Source organism: Triticum dicoccoides, chromosome 4B, assembly GCF_002162155.2.
Source record: "Triticum dicoccoides isolate Atlit2015 ecotype Zavitan chromosome 4B, WEW_v2.0, whole genome shotgun sequence".
NCBI lineage: Eukaryota > Viridiplantae > Streptophyta > Magnoliopsida > Poales > Poaceae > Triticum > Triticum dicoccoides.
Window position 1 is genome coordinate 354,494,843 of NC_041387.1, and position 22,354 is coordinate 354,517,196.

Here is a 22,354-nt window from a genome sequence, read left to right on the forward strand (position 1 = left end):
AGTGGAAGGAGGAGCGCTCAAGCAGGAGTCCACCCCGGTCCCATCATGGCCTGCCGGGTGCAGTCTCACAAGATCGGGAGAGGCAAGTCTACGAAGGAGGAGGGCGGAAGGAGCAGCTCGGCGGTACCCTGGTCACCACCTCTAGGGCCAGTCAGTAGCCCTAGCGCGAGCGCCAGCATGGAAGGCTGTCGAAGCTCAGCTGGAAGACTTCTGGAGGAGGCAAAGGCACCAACAGAGCAGCCCCCTCCCCAGCGACTGGGAGGCTGGCGATGATGGTGCTGGGAAGGGGAGGGGAAGAATGGAAAGACGAGGCGGCAGGTTGCCAGTGCGAGACAAACGCATTGGTGCTATCGTACTCCGACCTGACGGGTTGCCTCCCTCCTTCTCCGTCTTCCCTAGCTTCATCTTCATCAACACCTCTCCAGGGAGATGCCGGCCTCTCGGTCCGGCACCTCCCCCAAGCAGACGACAGGCAGTCGTAGCGACCAGGACGCTCGAGGTGCGCTGCACCCCACTTTGGTGGGCAGGAAGGCGCCCTCCTCATCGACATCATCCCTAGTTCTAAGGAAAGGGGCAGTGCTGGGATTTCCAAAGACCTCGAGCCCTGCACCATAGACGGACGTTAGGTCCCTCAAGAACCTGATCGCCAAGCCAACGGGTCGTAACGGCTCACGGAAGGGCGTCGTCCTCCCTGCCAGACGGCCAACCAAGGCATAGGAGGCAAGATTTTACCACAATGGGAATGCTTGATATCTCCTGTACTGCGAAGGGCTCGCCAATCGTGTCACCTCTGGACCTGGACTAGACTCACTCCCCAGGCGTCAGCACAAGCAGTTAACATCATCGGCTCTAAGCTAGGGCCCGGGGCCTGGCCCCGGGCTCTCCCTTTCAGCATACCCAGGAGAAAGTAGAGGATGGAGGAAGAGAAGAATGAGGATGAATGCCTCCACTCCTCCCCCGCTCCTCCTTTTATAGGCAAGCTGGGGCTGGAGGCTGATTCCCCGGCAGGTAACTACCATCCTCCTCCACCAATCCAAGAAGACCGAGCCCCTGCCTTGTTGCTCTTCTGCACCACGCGCCTCCATTACCTACCACGCTCAGTGCATGTAGCATACGTGGCTAAGGATAAGGGCGTGTTGGGAAGAGTGAATTGGTAGTTACCCGCCCGTGCATTAAAGTCATTCACGGGCCATTACAAGGATGGCCCCACCAAGATTGGCGTTACAAAGCGCGCGGGTGAACCAGAAACTGACCCAAGCTCGGGTTAAGGAAGAAGCAATGGATATTTCAATGGGCAGAGCCGCTCTTGTGCTCCTGCCTGTGCACTAGTGTAATATCCCATATGTAAAACTTCCATATTTTGGCAATGTATCCAACCTTTTCATGATCAATTCCAAGTGGTTTCCTCCTTGTTGGTTTCATTTTGGGTTTTGCTTTGTTTTATTTATTGCATTGCCTGACTATTCTTGTCATATTCCATTTTTGCCATCATATGTCGCATCATAGTCATATCAAGTGTCGCATTGTGCTTATATCATATTGCATATCCATCCTCATCATGTGCATTGTGTGATTTCATGCATGTTATATTCTTGCATGTTCCATGTGTGATCCTTGCATCGTCACCTCACTTCTCCCTTCCTTCTTCTTTCTACTTTTGTAGGTACCACATTTTCCCCCTCCATTAATATTAAATTTCTCCCCAACACTCTTGCACCATACCTTAAGCCTCTTTGCCAAGTTTCAACTCATTTGGACTTGTTTTGGTTGGGTTCCAAAATGCATCAAGTTTGAATTTTATCCAAATTGTATTGTTTTCCTACCTCAAAAATGCCCAAATAAATTTATTTCAATCCTCCATAATTCCAGGACCCCAGACATAATTTTTTCTCTCCCTAACTCCTCTCCTAGCTCTCTGTGCTTTTCTTGTTTTATTTTCTGTTTGAAGAGAAGAAAAGAAAAGCAGCAGTCCACCTGGACCTCGGCCACCAGGCCGTCCCAGCTGGCCCGCAGGCCCTCGCATGATCCTCTCTCCGTTTCTCACCCACAGACTCACTCACCCCCCGCTAGCCTTTCGCCACGTGGTTTGTCTGGCCCCGCCCGTCAGTGACCGCACGGGCGCCCTCACCCACCTTTTCATCCACCTCGGTCCCCCTAGCCGCGCATGCACATGGCCACGGCCGCATCAATGCCGTGCTCGCCCGCTCGCCCTAGCCCCTATTTAATCCCCTCTACATGTCCCCCACATCTCTAGGGTTTCCCTCATCCACCGCCACCGCCCGGTAAGATTAGCCACCAGATCCTCCGTCCCCTTCATGGCCAAGCACGCCCAGGAGCGTGTGCTCATCGTCGTCGTGCTCACCATCGTCCTCAGCCCTGTCGATGGAGTCTGCCGTCCTCCATGACATTGACTACGTCCCCGTCGTCGACTACGGATACCTAGGATGCCAAGCTGCAGCGTCTTCTTCCTCGTCTTCAACTCTAGCCGCCATAGCTGTTCGATTGCCGCCATCGCCTTGTCTGTCCACCTCCCGACAAATGGAGCTCACCTCCGAGCTCCTGGTGAGCACACGCATCTCCCCATCCTTTTTTTACCCTTCGCTAGCTCGCTCCATCACTGTTCACCATGATCCCCGAACGCGTCGCCATCAGACCTCGTCGCCGACAAGTGCTCCGTCCACTATAGCTCCTTCACGCTTTTCCATCATGTTCATCTCGACGCGTAGACTAGGTCCACATGCTCCGTAGTTCCTTTAGGTCGGTGTTGCATCGTGTTCGTCCTCGTCGTCGCCGCTTCTGCAGTTCTTCGTCGGCGTTGTTTTCGTTGATGCCCGGTACAGCTAGGAGCATGCACCAGTGCGGCATCATCCCGCAAACCCGTAGAAACCCTACGCCGCTCCTCTAACACATCGTAGCCAACTTCGGCGACCACCTAAGCTGCGCTTCGCTCGTCGCCGGCGAGCAGCCACCAGGGTCAGTTCAAAACCCACATATCCCTCTCTTTGTCGAACACACCTGCATAGCCCGATTGGTTCGAGCCCCGCCGCTCCACCAAGGCGACCAGGGTTCAGTCCCCCTCAGGCGCAAATGAATCCCCCCTTTTTGTTCCACCAGGGAGTCCCTGACAGGTGGGCCCCTATATCATACTTACCCCCCGCCCCTCCAGGTCCCACATGTCAGCCCCTCCCCCTTTATTCTTTCTTTTATTTGCAATTCCGCCGAATATTCCATTTCTAGCAAATAGCTTCTTTCCATTTAGGGAAAGTCCCTTTTTGGGCATTTCCATTTATGGATATTGCCATTTCTGTCTTTTCCAATTTAGGCAGTAATTCATTCTATGCATTTGTGGTGATTTTTCTAAAGTGACCCCAACATTTTATATATTGTTTTTTGGCTAGAAAAATCCAATGAATCCAGTGGTGGCATTAGAATTAGCTTTTGAGCAAGTTTGCAACACATGTCATTTTACATCACATTGCTTTTTTGTCGTTTATGTGGATAATTATGCAAATATGATATGTGATAACTTTGTACATGAACATGCTCTTTCACATGCCATCCCACCGCTAGAATTTGTTTCATGCTCTGAAATGCATTATAGTGAGTGAAACAATCTTGCAAAAAATCCATACTCAAATATGTTCTGCCATGCCATGTTTATTTTGCCAAGTCTGAAACTGCCAGCATAACTTGCCATTTTGCATTGAAGCTATCATCAAATCCATGTGTTTTTGGACAAAGTTCAGGGATGGAGTTTTATTAAGTGCATTTAGTACTAGAATGCCATGCTCTTGTTTGCCATGATCAGTTCATGTAGCATGTAGTTTACTAGCTCTAAACATTGCAACCTGATGCTGTTTCCAACATGATCGGGATTTTCACCAAGTCTGTAGAACTGATATCATTTGCATTTTTCCATGTTGTTTTAATCATGATCTAGTGAGATTTAGCAGTAGCTTAGTAATATGTTTTGTAGTGGTTGATATGTACTTAACTTCCATGCCATTTTATTACATGTTGGATTGTTGTAGCATATTTAAACTTTGCATCAAATGTGTCATGTTGTTGTTTACATCAGACTGCATTGCATTTTGTTTCACTTGTCATTTGCAAACCATGCATCTGTTTCCGGTGATCTTTATATCGTTTTCAACCGACATCCTTCAATCTATCAAGTGACATGCTTGGTTTGTCAAGAGGTTAACTAGATCCTTCATGTCATCACCATTGTCCTTTTCGGCATCATATCCTCCATACCGGTAGTCCCTTAGCTCCATTCGTTGTGTTCCTCATATGCATTCATGTTCATCTTGCATGTAGCATGTGTTCTTTTCCATGTCATGTGTGTTTATGTGAATGCTTGTTTCTTTTGGGTAGCACCGGTAGAAGAGTTCGAGTCTGAGGTCGAGACACCCATTGAGAATAGTTATGAGGAGCAAGTTTACGATCCCACCGAGAACGTATTAGGCAAGATGACAGTTCCTTGATATCACTACTATCTTTGCTTTGCTAGTTGTCTTGATTCTATCGCTATGTCGTGCAGCCTATCTACTTGTTTGTCAACATCCTACATTGCCATGAAATGCCACTAACCCACCTTCCTAGCAAACCGTTGTTTGGCTATGTTACCGCTTTGCTCAGGCCCTTTTATAGCGTTGCTAGTTGTAGGTGCAGCGCAAGTTGTTCCATGTTGGGACATGGATATCATGGGATATCACAATATCTCTTATTTAATAAATGCATCTATATACTTGGTAAAGGGTGGAAGGCTCAGCGGGTGTTTTGGTCCACTCTTGCCGCCTTAGTTCCCGTCATACCGGTGTTATGTTTCTTGAATTTTGCGTTCCTAACACGGTCGGGTCTATGCCCCCCCCCCCTTGACATTTCGCTTTGAATTAAACTCTTCCAACAAGGACCAACTTTGATTTTACCATTTGACTAATAACAACTAAAATTTGCATAGGGAGTAATTAACCCGACGATTCTTAACTAAAAACCCGAGGTAGTGCTCCTCATGAGTATTGATCCAAAATAATTGGTCCAAAATAGAGCACCTTGCGGTGCCCCCTTGGCAACTTGGGTCTCAGCCAACCGTAAGCTTCGCTCATCCTCGTGGCCTGAGACGAGATACGTGCGGCTATTATCAGGGTGTCGGCACGTCGGGAGGTCTTACTGGTTTTGTTTTACCATCGTCAAAATGTCTTGTGAACCAGGATTCCGAGCTTGATCGGGTTGTTCCGGAATGAGGATTTTCCTCCATGGATCATGAGAGCTTATCATGGGCTAAGTTGGGACACCCCTATAGTGTTTATTCTTTCGAAAGTCATGCCCGTGCTTATGTGGCAGATGGGAGTTTTTAATATCCAGTTGTAGAAAAATTGATGCAAAACCTCAAATAAAATACACTACCTGTGTGCGTAGCCGTGATGGTCTCTTTTTGAAGGAGTTCGGGAAGAGAACACGGCGTGGTTTTGTATGATATGTAAGTAGATAGGATCATTTAGTGGTCATTGTTAGTTACCTCATATATGTAAGCTAGCCACCTCATATATGCTTAGTGCTTCGCTGCAGCTACACCAAATGCCCTTCCTCACCTAAAAGCGTTGTTTGTCTTGATACCCCAGAATTTGATTGCTGGGTCCTCGTGGCTCATAGTTTACTACAACAATAGCTGGAGGTACATCCGAGTTTGATGCTAACGATGAACAAGAGCTTAAGTGGGAGTTTGATGAAGAACGTGGCCGGATGTATGTCACGTATCTGGACGATCAGTAGTGGTGCCCAGTAGGGACGACCAGGACTTAGGATGGGTGGTTGTATTTTATTCATTTGATTCCGTCTGCAGCCGGACCCTGTGTTCATCTTGAATGATTGTAATAAACATGATGTTGTTTTGTGATTCGTGGCAAGTGTAAGCCAACTATGCTCTATATCTATTTTTTTAGTACATGGGTTGTGTAAAGATTAATCACCCTTGTGACCACTCCTCCATGCCTTTATGCTCCTAAGTCATGCCCCCACATGTGAGAGGATATGACCGCATGTAGGGCTTTGAAGTTGGTAATCACAGCCATCCCGACATAGGATCCCCTGCTTGATTGATCCGCTGACGTTGTTGAGTCTAGAAGAGAATGATTTTGAGTCTTAGCTATATATATTGGAGAGTAGGAATTCTTTTTTACTCCTTATCCCCTTTGTTGCTATGGGGAAGACTCCTGACATAGATATTTTAACTTCACTCACCTCTTTTACACTAAAAATGTTTATAGGATCACGCGGGTATCTTGGGATGGTTCTAATATTATTGTGATGAGAACCTTGTTCTTGGTGCCTCCTGACATTTAAGGGTTGTGGCAGTGTTCCGGGGTGTTGAGCTCCGAGGTGTTGTCGTCAGAGTTGTATCGTGGTAGTTCCGGAACACCAGAGGCCGCCGACATCGAAAACTCTTCTATGCGTGTTAGTGGTGAGATAACCTCAACGCTACCCAGTACTGGGGAGGGAGTTTGGGAGTATTTCCATAGCTAGTATAGTGGATGTTTTTCGAAGGTCTGAGGTACATGATTTCTGAGGTTTTCTTGGTTATGTGTTGATGGATGGATACAGTTGGAGTGTAGGACTTGTTAGTTGTGTCAACTATTTGTGCCTCCCTGTATCCCCAACACCAAATTTCCCAACTAGAAATTTTCGAGAGTTCTTAGGTGGGAATTCAAGTAGCTCTAAGATATCCTTCCGACTCATATTTTGGCTTGAGATTGGGGGAATCTCTACCATATATTTGTTCTAGTTGTTACCTTGTTGGTTCATTCATCAACCTCATCCAAAGCGGCTTCTCATTCAAATGGTCATATCATATTAACTTTGGAATGCACTCGTTCAATCTCTCCGTTCGGATGCTTATTGTGAAGACTTCATTGCACCTGTCTAGCCTTTGATTCAGCTTCTATCATTTCAATGATGGTTCTAACGAATGTCATCTTCAGGATGGCTCCCGCAACTCTCAATAACCCGAATCGGGGTGAAGGAAGTGAGCGAGAATGCCCACCCTCCCCACCTCCACCTCCGGAGGCATGGAGAGCTGGGATGGCGGTGATAAATGCCAATACCCAGATGCTTCTTCATCTCTTGCAAGAGCGCAACCAAGACCAAGGCAACCAAGGGAATCAAGGCCATGGGAATTTCAATAATAAGCCTTAGTTTGCTACTCTTAACCAATTCCTTGCAAATCAGCCCAAGGCATTCAACTCTTGTTCTGATCCATTGGATGCCAAAGATTGGCTTGTGGACATTAAGAAGCATTTCGGATGCAACAATGTCAGGCCTGAGGACTATGTCAAGTTCGCTTCTTTCCAGCTCAAGAACCAGGTAGCTTATTGGTGCCAGCAATACGAAGATTCCAGAGCAAGTCGAGTGATTAGTTGGCCTAACTTCTGCCAGGACATCCATGCTCATCATATCCCAACAAGTGTCATTGAGGGCATGCGTGAGCAATTCCGCAACCTAAAGCAAGGCAGCATGTCTGTGTATCAATACAATATCAAGTTTCAAAATCTGTTCTGTTATGCCAAGCAAGACATTCCTGATGAAAGGACCAAAATCTACTAGTTCAGGGGTGGTCTCAGAGAGGACCTCCAACTTGCTCTCATTTTCTTCGAGCCGACCAAGTTTAATCAGTTCTATAACATGACTCTTAAGCAAGAAGGTGCCTAGCTCAAGTGTGAGGCTTCAAAGAAAAGGATCAGAGATGCAGTCCACTCATCTTCCTCCTCACAAGTGGTTGCAAAGCAACAGAAGTTCTGGCTTCCTCCACTTCCTCTATTTTGTCCGCCCTATCAGTAGAAGAAGTCAGGTGGCCGTGGATCTTCCTACCCAACAAACCCAAGATATCAGAACAAGTCTCAGTCACAAGCTCCTAGGACAGGCGGCGCTCCTCCTCCTCATCCTCGCCCACTTCCGGAGGTCACTTTGTCACAAGTGTGATATGAAAGGGCATTACTCCAACAAGTGCTTCAACCAGAGGCACCTTCCGCCTCCTCCTCCTATCAGGCCAGCAAGCAATAAAGTTGTCACGCACAACCCAAAGCCAGCAAGGGTGAACATGATCAATTTAGCTCAAGCAGAGGATTCTTCAGAAGTAATCATGGGTAACCTTTCAGTTAACTCTATTCCTGCTAAAGTTTTATTCGATATTGGTGTATCACATTGTTTCATGTCTAGACCATTCTTTGCAAAGCATGATTTCACTTGGTCATACCTGGATAATCCTACCGGGTTTGTTTCTCCGGGGATGTCAATGAGAGCCAACTCGATCATGTCGGATTACCATCAAGATTGGTAAATATTCTTTTCTGGTTTCCCCAATTGTTCTCGGCAATTCCAGTATCGATCTTATCCTCGGCATGGATTGGCTTTCTAAGCACAAGGCTTTTCTTAATTGTGTTGAAAAGGAGATTGAATTGACTCATACTTCTAAAGAGGTGATTATCTTCGCTGCTTGTGATAACACCATTCGGCTATTCTCTTCCAATGAACAGGCAGATTAATGCCATATCTCAAATTCCAGTGGTCTGTGAGTATGAGCATGTATTTCCAGAAGATCTTTCTGGAATGCCTCCTCACCGGCCAGTTGAGTTCGTTATCGAGCTTGATCCCGGTACAGAGCCCGTATGCAAGCGCCCCTACAAGAAGAGAAGAATTGAAGAAATAGCTCAATGAACAAGAACGTCGGGGTCTGATCAGACCAAGTTCATCTCCTTGGAGATGTGGTGTTCTCTTTGTCCAAAAGAGAGATGGCACGGAACGAATATGCATCGATTACCGCCCATTGAACAAGAAGAGAATCAGGAATAAGTACCTCGTTCCCAACATCAACGAGTTATTCGAGCAACTAAAAGGTGCAAAGGTGTTTTCCAAGCTTGACCTCCGTATGGGGTATCACAAGATTCACATTCGTGAAGAAGATATCCCGAAGGCAACCTTCAGAATGAGCATTGGTTCTTATGAATATACTGTCATGTCTTTCGGGCTTGCAAATGCCACTCCAACATTCTGTCAGATGATGAACTTCATCTTCAACCCATACACCAATGAATTTGTCCTAGTGTATCTCGATGATATCCTGGTTTTCTACAAGAATAAAGAGGATCATGCTAAACACTTGCGATTAGTGCTCGATGAGCTGAGAGAGCATCAATTCTATGCAAAGTTCTCTAAATGTGAATTCTGGCTTGATGAAGTTCTTTACCTTTGTCACATCATCTCTGCCAGGGCATCTCTTTTAAACCAGAAAAGGTTGCTTCAATTGACAATTGGCAGCCTCCTCAGAACGTCAAGCAGCTTCAAAGTTTCGTTGGGCTTGCAAGTTATTGTAGAAGATTTGTGGAGAACTTCTCCAAAATTGCTAAGACTCTCTCCAACCTCCTCTAGAAGAATGTCAAATACTCCTGGACTCCTGAGTGTGACATGGCCTTTAATACTCTCAAAGAGAAACTCGTCACAGCTCCGGTCCTTACTCCTCCTGATGAGTCCAAGCCCTACCAAGTATTTTGTGATGCTTCGCTGCAAGGTTTTAGTGGAGTCTTAATGCAAGAGAATAAAGTTGTGGCTTATACATCTCGGCAGTTGAAGCCAAACAATAGGAACTACCCCACTCACGATCTTAGTTGGTGGTAGTTTTCCATGCCTTAATCACGTGGAGACATCTCTTGTTGGGCAGGCAGTTTGACATTTTCATAGATAACAAGAGCCTCAAATACATATTCACTCAAACCAACCTCAACCTCCATAAAACTCGTTGGGTCAAGATGATCCAAGAGTACAATCCAAGCATTGAGTACACTCCAGGCAAGGCTAATGTGATTGCTGATGCTTTGAGCAGAAAGGCATATTGCAAAAGCTTAATTCTCAAGCCTTTCCAACCCGATCTTAGTGAAGCATTTCGGAAACTCAACCTCCAAGTTGTTCCTCAAGGTTTTCTTTCCAACCTTCCAGTCAGTACAACTCTGGAAGATCAGATTCATGAGGGACAACTCCTTGATACCATGGTGAAGAAGGTGAAAGATGGTGTTGCTAAAGGCTTATCCAAATACAAGTGTTATCTCATTGATGACAGAGGCACCTTATTCTTCGAGGATCGGCTAGTGGTTCCTAACGGTGATCTAAGGAAGGTCATAATGGACGAAGAGCACAATTCTCTTCTTTCCATCCATCCAGGCAGGGCCAAGATGTATCATGACCTCAAGTAGTCTGTCATGGGAAACCACGGCCACCTATGGGAACAAGGGTCCCTTTTTGGTTCGGCAGGGGGGATGTCACATTGCATAAAGAGAAGAAGAGTTTGGGGCTGCACGGTGGGGATCACACAAGAAATTTTACCCAGGTTCAGGCCTCCGCGAGGCGTAAAACCCTACTCCTGCTTTGCTGGATTGATGGTGAAAGAATGGTGGTGAAGCGCAGTACACTTGCCCGACAGTGGTTGGCTATAGGCGATAGTGGCTATGCGCGTATGGGTGTGCGAGTGTCCAACCTTCTAACCTCTTCTACGATTTCCACGGGCCTCCTTTATAGTCTAAGGGGTCACCACAATGGAAAATAAGTCATTATGCATAGATAAGATAGTAAACAGTGCTATCATACCTAACTCTACAGGTTCACGAAGCGCATTAAATGCGCCGCTCAACGTCACATCATTGCTCGCCTGGCAAGCCTTCCCGGCCTATTTTGCCAGCATTGCGCCTGTTTGCTTGACACGTCGTAGGAAGGGTGTCGTCTGTAGGTATTCCTGTAGAAAGAGGTTGCCATGTGGCGAATGGCTACCACTTAATCACCTTGCGGCTTGACACCGCACTGACTGACGACATGGGTCGTTGTGGAGTGGTTGGTGAGGTGGTTTTTGCCTCCGGGAGTCTCGGCAGGCCCTGCCGGGACATCTTGGATGTTCTCTTCCGGGGGTGGCTCCGTCCTTGCCCAGCTCATCTACCTGGCAAGGGAGGTTTTCCTCCTAGTGGTATCTCACTTCTCTGGCTTGACATTGGTCCTCTTGATCTGTATATTGGTCATTCAAAGATCTTGGTCTGCTGCACTTGGCATGGTCTGGTGCCATAACCTTGTTCCCGTGCGTGTGCACAGTCTAGGCAACAGACACATGGTTTGTTGCACCAACAGAAGCCCCCCAGGCCTGCCCTGATCGCGTTGCCGAGCGACATTGGGGTAGCTCCTAATAAGTGCATAAGCAGGGGCACTGAAGAGGCTGGTCTTCTTGAGGTCTTCTTTGATTCCTTGTTAATCTCGAGTTGGGGCCAGTTTTTGGTTCTCCCATGCATCACGTAAAGCCAATGGTGGTGGGGCCACTCTTGTAATGGCCCATGTAGACTTTAACGCATGGGGTAGAAACTGCCAATTCACTCTTCCCACCACGCCCTTATCCTTAGCCACGTACGCTGCATGCATCGCGCGGGGTAGGTAATGGAGGGCTGTGGTGCGAGAGAGCATTATGGCTAGGGCACGGTCTTCTGGGATTGGCGGAGGAGGGCGGTGGTCGCTCGTGGAGGGAGCGTCTCCCCTCCTCGGCCTACCTATAAAATGAGGGGCGAAGGGTGCGCTGAGCAATCCATCTCCGCATCTCTTCTTCCATGTCTTCTAGTTTTTGCTGGCCGGGCCCCGGGAGACATGAGCCTAGGGCCAGCCCCCGGGCTTTAGCCTAGAACTGCCCCCAGATCTGAGGAGGGTACTCGCGCGGCGCGGTGATAGTACCGGAGGTGACAGCACCGGAGGTGGCAACTCTGCCGCGCTTGTCGTCGGGTCACCCGTAGCCTTGATTCTAGTGGGAGGGGATGTGAACGACACCATGCCGAGGCCTGTAGCGAGCGCGGGGTGTGGTAGTCGGTCGCTCCTCATTCTCCATTTCCTTGATGCTGAGGAGGAGCCTCAGGAGAGGTTCGCCATCGATGAAGGTGGATCTGAATCCTCCTGGGTGTCATCCTCTAGTCATACAGGAGGTCTTCTTGCTCCCATACACATCTTCGGAACGTGAAGTGATTTCTGACGTCGGGGACAGCGGGGACGACCATGCTCTCTGTGGGGTAAACCTGAGAGCATGGTGCCCAGCACGGCTGTCGTGCTAAGGTCTTCGGGTGGTAGTGATGCTAATGGTGGTGGAAACCCACGACACGTCAAGAACGGGGACGAACGTTCTAACAAGTCGTGTTTGCCGGTGACTCTGCGTCCTCCATCTAGTCCTCCGGCAGTGTCACCACTTGTGCCCGCCCTCCAGTTTCTTCCTCCTTGCTGAGGAACGGCGCCATCATAATCATGGGGAGGCGCCGAATCCCAGTTGGGTCCGCCACCGACCTCCTCGTACAGGGGCAAAGGCATCACGGGGCACTTATCTTTTTTCCAATCTTAAATCTGTAGGCACTTGCCAAAATCTAATTCAAATAATTTAATATCTCGAGTCCATGTTTGTGTTATGTAATGCTTGTACTTGTATGATCAGCATATTAATGGAAAAGATGATCCTTGCCGGGAACTCGTGCATGTTTATGTCCATGTAGAGGTGGGATGCCTCTTTAGTTAATAAACGAGTCTTCCCCGGTAGGCTGTCCTGCTGGTACCCTTTTTATTTTATTGTTGGGGACCAGAGTCTACCGGGCAAAAAATAAAGGGACCAGCCCCCCGCCAATCTTTTTCATCGAAGGCCACTGCGACCACCTAGGCCGAAGCAATGTTCGAGCCAAAAGTCGGAGCACCTAAGGTTCGAAGAGCGGCAAGGTTTTCTTATGCACAAGTTTTAGCTTATAGAGAACTTATGGACAAGACGTAGAACTAATCTGTTTGGCTTATCAGGGATCGCAGTGCTGGTCCATCTCCTCAACTCCTTGTAGAAGCCAAGTTCACAGTAGGAAATTGCAGCTTCATGCAGATGAGAATGATGCGGAATGCGGTCCTATCTATATGCATATGCAAATGCTCATGAAATGCTTATGCAAGTCTCTTTGAATGCTCATGCATGCAACCAACTCAGTCGAGAGCCCCCAAGTGCTTCGTTTATTTTTCTATTGCACAGGGTCATCGCCCTGGCTTTGTACTAGGGGTTACATACAGCTAAGGCAAGGCCTGTACAAAAGGGTGGCTGCCGGCAGAGCCTGACAGCCGCGCCTTACGGGTAGAACTTGCAGAGATGCTCAATAGTCAATGAGTTTTTCAATTGAAAGTCATCTCCGATCTCCAGACGGACAGAGCCAGGCCTGGTGACTCGTACTAGTCGGTAAGGGCCTTCCCATGTGGCGTCAACTCGTTTGTACCCTTGGCCGACTGAATGCGCCTAAGGACAAGGTCGCCTTCCTTAAAAACCGGGCATGAACCCTAAGGCTATGATAGCTATGCAGGGCTTGCTGATAGCATGCAGCACGCGTAGCAGCCCGGAGACGGTTCTCCTAGAGTAGCACAGCGTTGTCATGCCGGTGCTTATCTTGCGCTACTTCATCTTAGGCAAGCACTCAAGGTGACCCGTAAACGAGTTTAGTGGGGATAACTGCTTCTACCCCATAGACCATGGAGAAAGGAGTCTGCCCAGTAGCCTGATTTGGTGTCATTCTGAGGGACCAAAGGAGTATCGATAGCTGATCCATCCACCACCTGTTTTGCTTCTGCAGCGTATCAAAGGTTCTTGTCTTGAGTCGCCGCAGCACTTCAGCATTCACCCTCTCAGCTTTCCCATTGCTTCTGGGATGTGCGACAGAGGCAAATGAGACCTTGCTTCCGAGGGTATGAACATATTGCATGAAGGCGTGGCTCGTGAAATGGGTACCATTGTCGGTAATGATCCTTGCTGAGACTCCAAAATGACACACCAGCTCTTTCAAGAACTTGATAGCTGACTAAGCAGTCACCCTTCTCACGGGGGGCTCTTCAGGCCACTTTGTAAACTTGTCGATGGCGACGAACAAGAATACAAAGCCCCCGATTGCTCGAGGGAAACGGTCGAGGATACTGAGCCCCTAGACCAAAAATGGCCATGATAAAGGGATTGTCTGAAGAGCTTGGGCATGGAGGTGGATGTTCTTAGAATGGAACTGGCAACCTTCACATTTCGTGACTTGCTCGACCGCATCTTGGAGGGTTGTGGGCCAATAGATTCCTTGTCAGAATGCTTTCCCAACCAATGCCCTTGATCCAATGTGGGAGCCGCACATGCCTTTGTGCATCTCAGCAGTAGTTCCTTTCCTTCTTCCCGGCAGATGCACTTCAATTTCACACCGTTGGGCCTACTTCTGTACAGAGTGTCATTGACAAACTGATACATACTGGCCCTCCGGGCTACTCTTTCATCCTCATCTTGGTCATTGAGGAGTTCTCCGGTTTGGAGAAAGTGGACTATGTGCCTTGCCCAAGTTGGAGCCTGGGGCTCGGCCACAAGGACTAGCGGCTCCTCCTTAACTGCGGGGGCACACTCCTCGTTTGCGGGGACCATAGGCCCGGCAGGAGGGTGCGGTCTGGCAAGTTGTGAATTTCCGACAGGGTCCCTGCCAGGAGCGGAAGGCTCTACTGAGAGAGGCTTACCGGAGTCCATCTTTCTCCTTTTCTGGGCCATTGTTGCTGGGGATACGGAGGGCTGTTTAAGATGGAGAACAAAAGTTCCTGGTTCCACATGAAGCTTTTGTGCAACACAGTTTGACAAATGATCAGCTATGTTGTTTTCCGCACGGGGTATGCGCTCTGTTTGCAATCCGTCAAAGTGTTGCTCCAATCTCCTCACTTCCTCAACGTATGCTTCCATCAGTGGACTTTGGTAATCATAGTTGACTTGTCTCACCACAAGCTGTGAATCTCCTCGAATGATCAGCTTCTTGATTCCCAATTCTGCGGCAATCCTGAGCCCGGCAAGAAGCCCTTCTTACTCTGTTGTATTGTTGGTTGCCTTTTTCCAGGAAAAATGCCTCTGGACGATGTACTTCAAGCGCTCCCCTAAGGGGGCGACAAGAAGCACACGAGCTCCTACACCTTGTAGGGAAAAGGCACCATCGAAATACATAATCCATTCTTTGGGTGCCTCCTTGCCATGGATAACTGTTTCTGTCACTTTCTCATCAGGGGTTGGCGTCCATTCTGCAATAAACTCTACTGATGCCCTACCACTATAGGAATGGCGGACGGCAAAGAAATGGCGCATGGCAAAGAGCTTATTTGCCGTCCGCCCTTTCTTTGCCGTCGGCTTTCCGGTGGCTGATGGCAAAGATCTGGCAGATGGAAAAGTAGATGATTCCAGTAGTGTACTATGGATTGTTGATGTGCTCTGAAATTTCAAATCAAAACTGAACAACTCCAATGCCCACTCCACTATTCTACAAGTAGCCTCAGGGTTTCAGAGTATCCTTTGCAATAGTAAGCGAGTGACAACCGTGATCTCATGGGCTCGAATGTAGTTGTGCAGTTTCCTTGAGGCCATAATGAGACCAAAGATCAACATTTGCACACCAGAGTAGCTCGATCGAGCCCCCTGTAACAAGGAACTGATGAAGTACACTAGGCGCTGCACCAATTTCTTCCTTGTCGTGTTCTTGGGGTTGCTCTAACTGCCGTGCTCACTTCTGTCTTGATCCTTATTTCGTCCACTTCCCGCCACGCCACCAAGGTTGTGCTAACCACTTGGTTGGTTGCCGCCAAGTATTACAGCAACAACACTTGTGGCATGGGATAATCCAAGGTGGGCACAGAGGATCAACTCTTGCAAGGCCGCATCTGCTTCTGGGGTCCACTTCATGGTTCCTGCCTTCTTCAGGATTTTGAAGAATGGCAGGGCGCGCTCGCGAGACTTGGAGATGAATCTGCTTAGCGCGGCAACGCACCCTGTCAAATGCCTCACATCCTTGACTATCTTTGGTGCTTGGATATGCTCAATGGCTTGAATCTTGTCCGGATGGGCTTTGATCCCCTGATGGGACACAAAGAACCCAAGTAGGTTGCCGGAGGGAACGCCAAACACACACTTCTCCTGGTTAAGCTTCAAGTTGATCTTGCGCAGATTGGCACATGTCTCTCCCAAATCCTGGATAAGAGTCGCTCTGTCCTTGGTCTTGACAACAATGTCGTCCATATAAGCTTCAATATTTCTATGCAGCTGTGGCTCGAAACCAACCTGGACTGCCTTGTCAAAAGTAGACCTGGCACTCTTTAATCCAAATGGCATGTGGATAAAACAGTACTTACCACATGGGGTGATGAATGAGGTCTTCTCCTCGTCCTCCTTGGACATGAAGATCTAGTGCTACCCAGAATATGCATCCTGGAAGGAAAGCAAATCGCAGCCCGAAGTGGAATCCACGATTTGATCGATGTGCGGCAAGGGAAATGGGTCCTTTGGGCAAGCCTTGTTGAGATATGTGAAATCTATGTGAAGCCTCCAATTCTCGATAGCCTTCCGAACCACCACTAGATTTTCCAACCATGTGGGATGTAGCACTCCTCTGACCAAACCAGCTGCTTCAAGCTTCTTGATCTCCTCTGCAATAAACTGTTACCTCTCCAAGGCCTGCTTCCGGACCTTCTGTTTGATGGTCTGGCATGCGGCCAGACAGCAAGGTGGTGCTCAATTACCTCCCTGGGAACACCTGGGATATCAGATGAATTCCAAGCAAACACATCGATATTTGCTCGCAGGAAGGCAACGAGCGTGCTTTCCTATTTTTCATCGAGGGTGGCGCTGATGGTGAAATTGCCATCAACGCCAGCCAGCCCTGCCAGGGCCTTTTTCACTTGTGGAGGAGTAATCAACAGGCACAACGTACTCCAAAAAGGTACGCTTCCCGGATTCCTTGCCAGTGTCCTTGCTATCCTTCTTCTTTCCTCTGCTCTCCTTGGCAGGAACTGCTGCTGTCGTTACCTCTGTCGCGACCGCGTCCCGGTACATCTTGTTCACGCAAATGATCACGTCCTTTTAATATGATGGGATGGAAATGACTCCAACTGTCCCAAGCATGTTCAAGTTGTTGTAGGCATAGTGGGATACTGCCATGAATTAAGCCAAGGCTGGTCATCCAAGGATCCTATTGTAAGGCAAGGGGAGGTCGACCGCATCAAACACATCTTTTCTATCCGATAGTTCAACTCCCCTCCAAATGTCAGAGGCAACGTGATCTTTTCCGTAGGATGGCTCTGCTGGGATTAACTCATTGATACATGCCGATGACCTTTAGCTCCTCTTCTGCTATCTAAGGTCTGCTGATAACTTTTGGGGAAATCAGATTCAACTCGGCCCCGCCATCCACCAACATCTTAGTGACCTTGAGGTTGCGAATCGTCGAAGAGACCAACAATGGCAGACACCCTACCACAATGGTACGGTCTGGATGATCCTCTTTGCCAAAGATGATGGGCATGCGTGACCATTTGAGTGGTTTTTGGGCCTCTGGCACTGGTTCCACTGCATTGACCTCACACGCCCATAGTTTGAGTTGGCAGTGGGAGGCATGCAGGGACGCGCCCCCATCAATGAACAGGGCGTCACTGGCCTTCTGAAACTCTTGCTCACCGGTTTCCTCTTCATCCCCTCCATCACTCTTTTCATCACATACTTCCTTCTCTTGACCCCTGGCGGGTTTTCCTTTGTTCCGAAAGGGTTTGCCGGGGCGATTTACTTCCCCGCCTCGACCCTTATCGCTGGTGACATTCTGACCCTTTTCCTTGTCACGCTTCTCATACTATGGTCTTTGCCTCTTGACGGGCCGCTCAACCTTGTTGGCGTTCTGGGAACCAAGGTACCCAGACCTGCCTGCCTGCGGCCCATGGCATGGCTCCATCGACGGCCTAGTACGTCCCATCTTCAACCACGACAAGATAGGACCCTCGTGAGGGGCCAAGCCTCATGAGGCGGGCAACATCAAGACCTCCTGAGGGAGAATCCTCCTAAGGTGGCCTCCTTACGAGGCAGAGATTTCTATTTAAGACCAAGCCTCACGAGGCTGAAAGGACACCGGCCATGACAACTAATGCCAGACGCGCGCCAGCGGGAGCAGAGCGACAGGTTTCCCCTTTGGTGCAAAGGAGGCAAGCATGGGTGTGGAGTCCCAAGGAATTAGCCAAAGGTTGTCATTTGCGTGCAACAAGGCCAGGACTGCCAGAACGGTAGGATGGATTTCATCGCCGAGCCCACCATGACGTCATGATCAGAAGCTTTGCAGGCGAAGACCACCTTTTGCCAGGATCGTATGACCTTCATGTTCCCTTTCAAATTTGGCCGTTGTGGGATCCCTTTGAGGGAGTCCTGGATTAAGGGGTCCTCGGACAGCTGGACTATATACTTTGGCCGGACTGTTGGACTATGAAGATACAAGATTGAAGACTTTCGCCCCTGTCCGGATGGGACTCTCCTTTGCGTGGAAGGCAAGCTTGGATATTCGGATATGTAGATTTCCTTCTCTGTAACCGATTCTGTGTAACCCTATCCCCCTCCAGTGTCTATATAAACCAGAGGGTTTAGTCTGTAGGATAACAACAATCATAATCATAGGCTAGCTTCTAGGGTTTAGCCTCTATGATCTCGTGGTAGATCAACTCTTGTAATACCCATATCATCAAGATCAATCAAGCAGGAAGTAGGGAATTACCTCCATCGAGAGGGCCCGAACCTGGGTAAAACATCGTGTCCCCTGCCTCCTGTTACCATTAGCCTTAGACGCACATTTTGGGACCCCCTACCCGAGATCCGCCGGTTTTGGCACCGACATTGGTGATTTTATTGAGAGTTCCACCGTGTCGTCCTGATAAGGCTTGATGGCTCCTTCAATCATCTTCAACGATGCATTCCAGGGGGAGGTTTTCCCTCCCGGACAGATCTTTGTATTCGGCGGCTTTGTACTGTGGGCCAATTCGCTTGGCCATCTGGAGCAGATCGATAGCTACACCCCTGGCCATCAGGTCAGGTTTGGAAGCTTAAACTATACTACCGACATCCGCGGAGACTTGATATTCGACGGATTCAAGCCCCTGCCAGGTGTGCCGAACAGTGACGATGGGCATGACCTTGATCTGCCGTCCGACAGTATTCAGGAGATCGCGCCTGTGGTGGCACCGGGAATCAATCTGGAGCAGATCGTGCCTTCCGAAGGTGGGTGGATGGACCCCGTCACAGAAGTCGCACACTCATCGGCGTCGGGGCCGAACACTGATCCAACCTCCCGTGAGGGTGGTGTCATCGGACCCTCGGACTCGTCTCCGGCTACAGGATCCGAACCGCGCGCATCCGTGCCTATCGAATCTGATTAGGCACCGGTCATGGAGTTCACCACCGCGGATATTTTTCAGCACTCGCCCTTGGGTGATGTGCTAAACTCATTAAGGTCTCTTTCTTTGTCAGGAGATTCTTGGCCGAACTATGTCTGGTTCGAGTGGGGAGAAGATGATGAAGACATTTGTCCCCCACCCACCACCCACTTTATAGCCATTGTCGATGACTTAATCGATGTGCTTGACTTCAACTCCAAAGACATCGATGGTATGGACGATGATGCAAGAGAAGAACAGGAACCACCGCCCATAGGACGCTGGACAGCCACCTCATCATATGCCATTTATATGGTGGACACCCCTAAAGAAAACAATGGCGATGGGGCAATGGAAGATAACCCCTTGGAGAAGCAATCTAGACACCGGCGTCATCGGCTCCGCTCCAAGCCCCGCCATAGCAAAAATAGCAATACCGGCACAAGAGATAACAATCTGGATGGTGCCAAAGACAAATACAATCCTGCCCAGCCAGGCTTCGAGCAGGCCGAGCAAGGGGATGGGAAAGTTAGCCCTAAGGAATAGGCAACTGATGGAGAATCTGAGGACGGTAATTACATGCCTCTCTCTGAAGACGAAGTGAGCCTTGGCGACGAAGAATTTATCGTGCCTGAGGATCCTGACGAGCAGGAGCGCTTCAAACGCCGGCTTATAGCCACTACAAAAAGCGTGAAGAAAAAGGAACAACAACTTCAAGCTGATCAAGATCTGCTAATTGACAGATGGACTGAGGTCCTCGCTGCCGAGGAATGCGGACTCGAGCACCCTAGCAAAAGCTACACAAAGCGCAGGTTGCTACCTCAACTCGAGGAGGAGGCTCTAAAAGCCATGCTACCAGTGCATGATGCGGCTGACCGGCCACCCCGTGGCCGCAACAAAGTGGCATACCAGCTCGAAGTCCAGACCGCACGCCATCGCCAATCAAACGGTAATACTAAGGCCGGGGGCCACACAAAGGACCTGCAAGATGTATTGGAAAACAAAGCAGGACAGTCAAGATCGATCTATTGATCACGGGGCCACGCCCCAACAAGTGACAAGGACCATCATGCCGGATACACTAACAAATCCAGCCGGGTCAAATACAATGAAGCCCGTCACAGAGGCGCCACACATCCCCTATGCTTCACCTATGAAGTAATGTATCATGAATTCCCGGAAGGGTTTAAACCCGTGAACATTGAATCATACGATGGTACCACAGACCCCGCAGTATGGATAGAAGACTTTTTCCTCCACATTCACATGGCCCGTGGAGACGATCTACACGCCATCAAGTACCTCCCTCTAAAACTAAAGGGACCGGCTCGGCATTGGCTGAATAGCTCGCCGCCAAACTCCATCGGGAGTTGGGAGAATCTGGCAGACGCATTCCTCGATTAGTTCTAGGGCACATACATGCGACCACCAGATGCTGATGATCTGAGTCACATAACCTAGCAGCCTGGAAAGTCAGCCAGTGGAAGAAACCATTCAATAAAAACAATTCAGGCCCATCCAGTTTTGACCGCATACTCGACCGTCCATGCCAAATTCATGGCACCCCTGGAACACCAGCCAACCACACCAATAGAGAATGCTGGGTCTTTGATACGTCTCCAACGTATCAATATTTCTTGATTGTTCCATGCTATTATATTACCCCTTTTGGATGTTTATGGGATTTATTTTACACATTTATATCATTTTTGGGACTAACCTACTAACCGGAGGCCCAGCCTGTATTGCTATTTTTTTTGCCTATTTCAGTATTTTGAAGAAAAGGAATATCAAACGGAGTCCAAACGGAATGAAACCTTCGGGAGCATGATTTTTGGAACGAACATGATCCAGAGGACTTGGAGTGCACGTCAAGAAGCAATCAAGGCGGCCAAGAGATAGGAGGGCACGCCCACCCCTCCTGAGCGTGCCCCCTGTTTCCTGGGCCCCTCAGGCGGCCACCGACATACTTCTTCCTCCTATATATACCTACGTACCTCGAAAACATCTAGGGAGCCAACGAAAAACAATTTCCACCGTCGTAACCTTCTGTATCCGCGAGATCCCATCTTGGAGCCTTCACCGGCGCTCCGCCGGAGGGGGAATCGACCATGGAGGGCTTCTACATCAACACCATAGCCCCTCTGATGAGTTGTGATTAGTTTACCACAGACCTTTGGGTCCATATTTATTAGCGATGGTTTCTTCTCTCTTTTTGGATCTCAATACCATGTTCTCCCCCTCTCTCGTGGAGATCTATTCGATGTAACTCTTTTTGCGGTTTGTTTGTCGAGATCCGGTGAATTGTGCGTTTATGATCAAGTTTACCTATGAGAAATATTTGAATCTCCTCTGAATTATTTTATGTATGATTGAGTTATCTTTGCAAGTCTCTTTGAATTATCAGTCTGGTTTGGCCTACTAGATAAATCTTTCTTGCCATGGGAGAAGAGCTTTGCTTTGGGTTCAATCTTGCGGTGTCCTTAACCCAGTTACAGAAAAGGTTGTAGGGCACGTATTGTATTGTTGCCATCGAGGATAAAAGATGGGGTTTATATCATATTGCTTGAGTTTATCCCTCTACATCATGTCATCTTTCTTAATGTGTTACTCTATTCTTATGAACTTAATACTCTAGATGCATGGTGGATAGCAGTCGATGTGTGGAGTAATAGTAGTAGATGCAGGCAGGAGTCGGTCTACTTGTTGCGGACGTGATGCCTATATACATGATCATGCCTAGATAATCTCATAATTATTCGCTTTTCTATCAATTGTTCGACAGTAATTTGTTCACCCACCGTAATACTTATGCTATCTTGAGAGAAGCCACTAGTGAAACCTATGGCCCCCGGGTCTATCTTTTATCATATAAGCTTTCAATCTACTTTTTTTTGCATCTTTACTTTTTACATCTATATTATAAAATACCAAAAATATATTTATCTTATCATATTATCTCTATCAAATCTCACTTTGGCAAGTGGCCGTGAAGGGATTGACAACCCCTTTATTGCATTGGTTGCGAGAGTTCTTTGTTTGTTTGTGTAGGTGCGTGGGACTTTTTAGGAGCCTCCTACTGGATTGATACCTTGGTTCT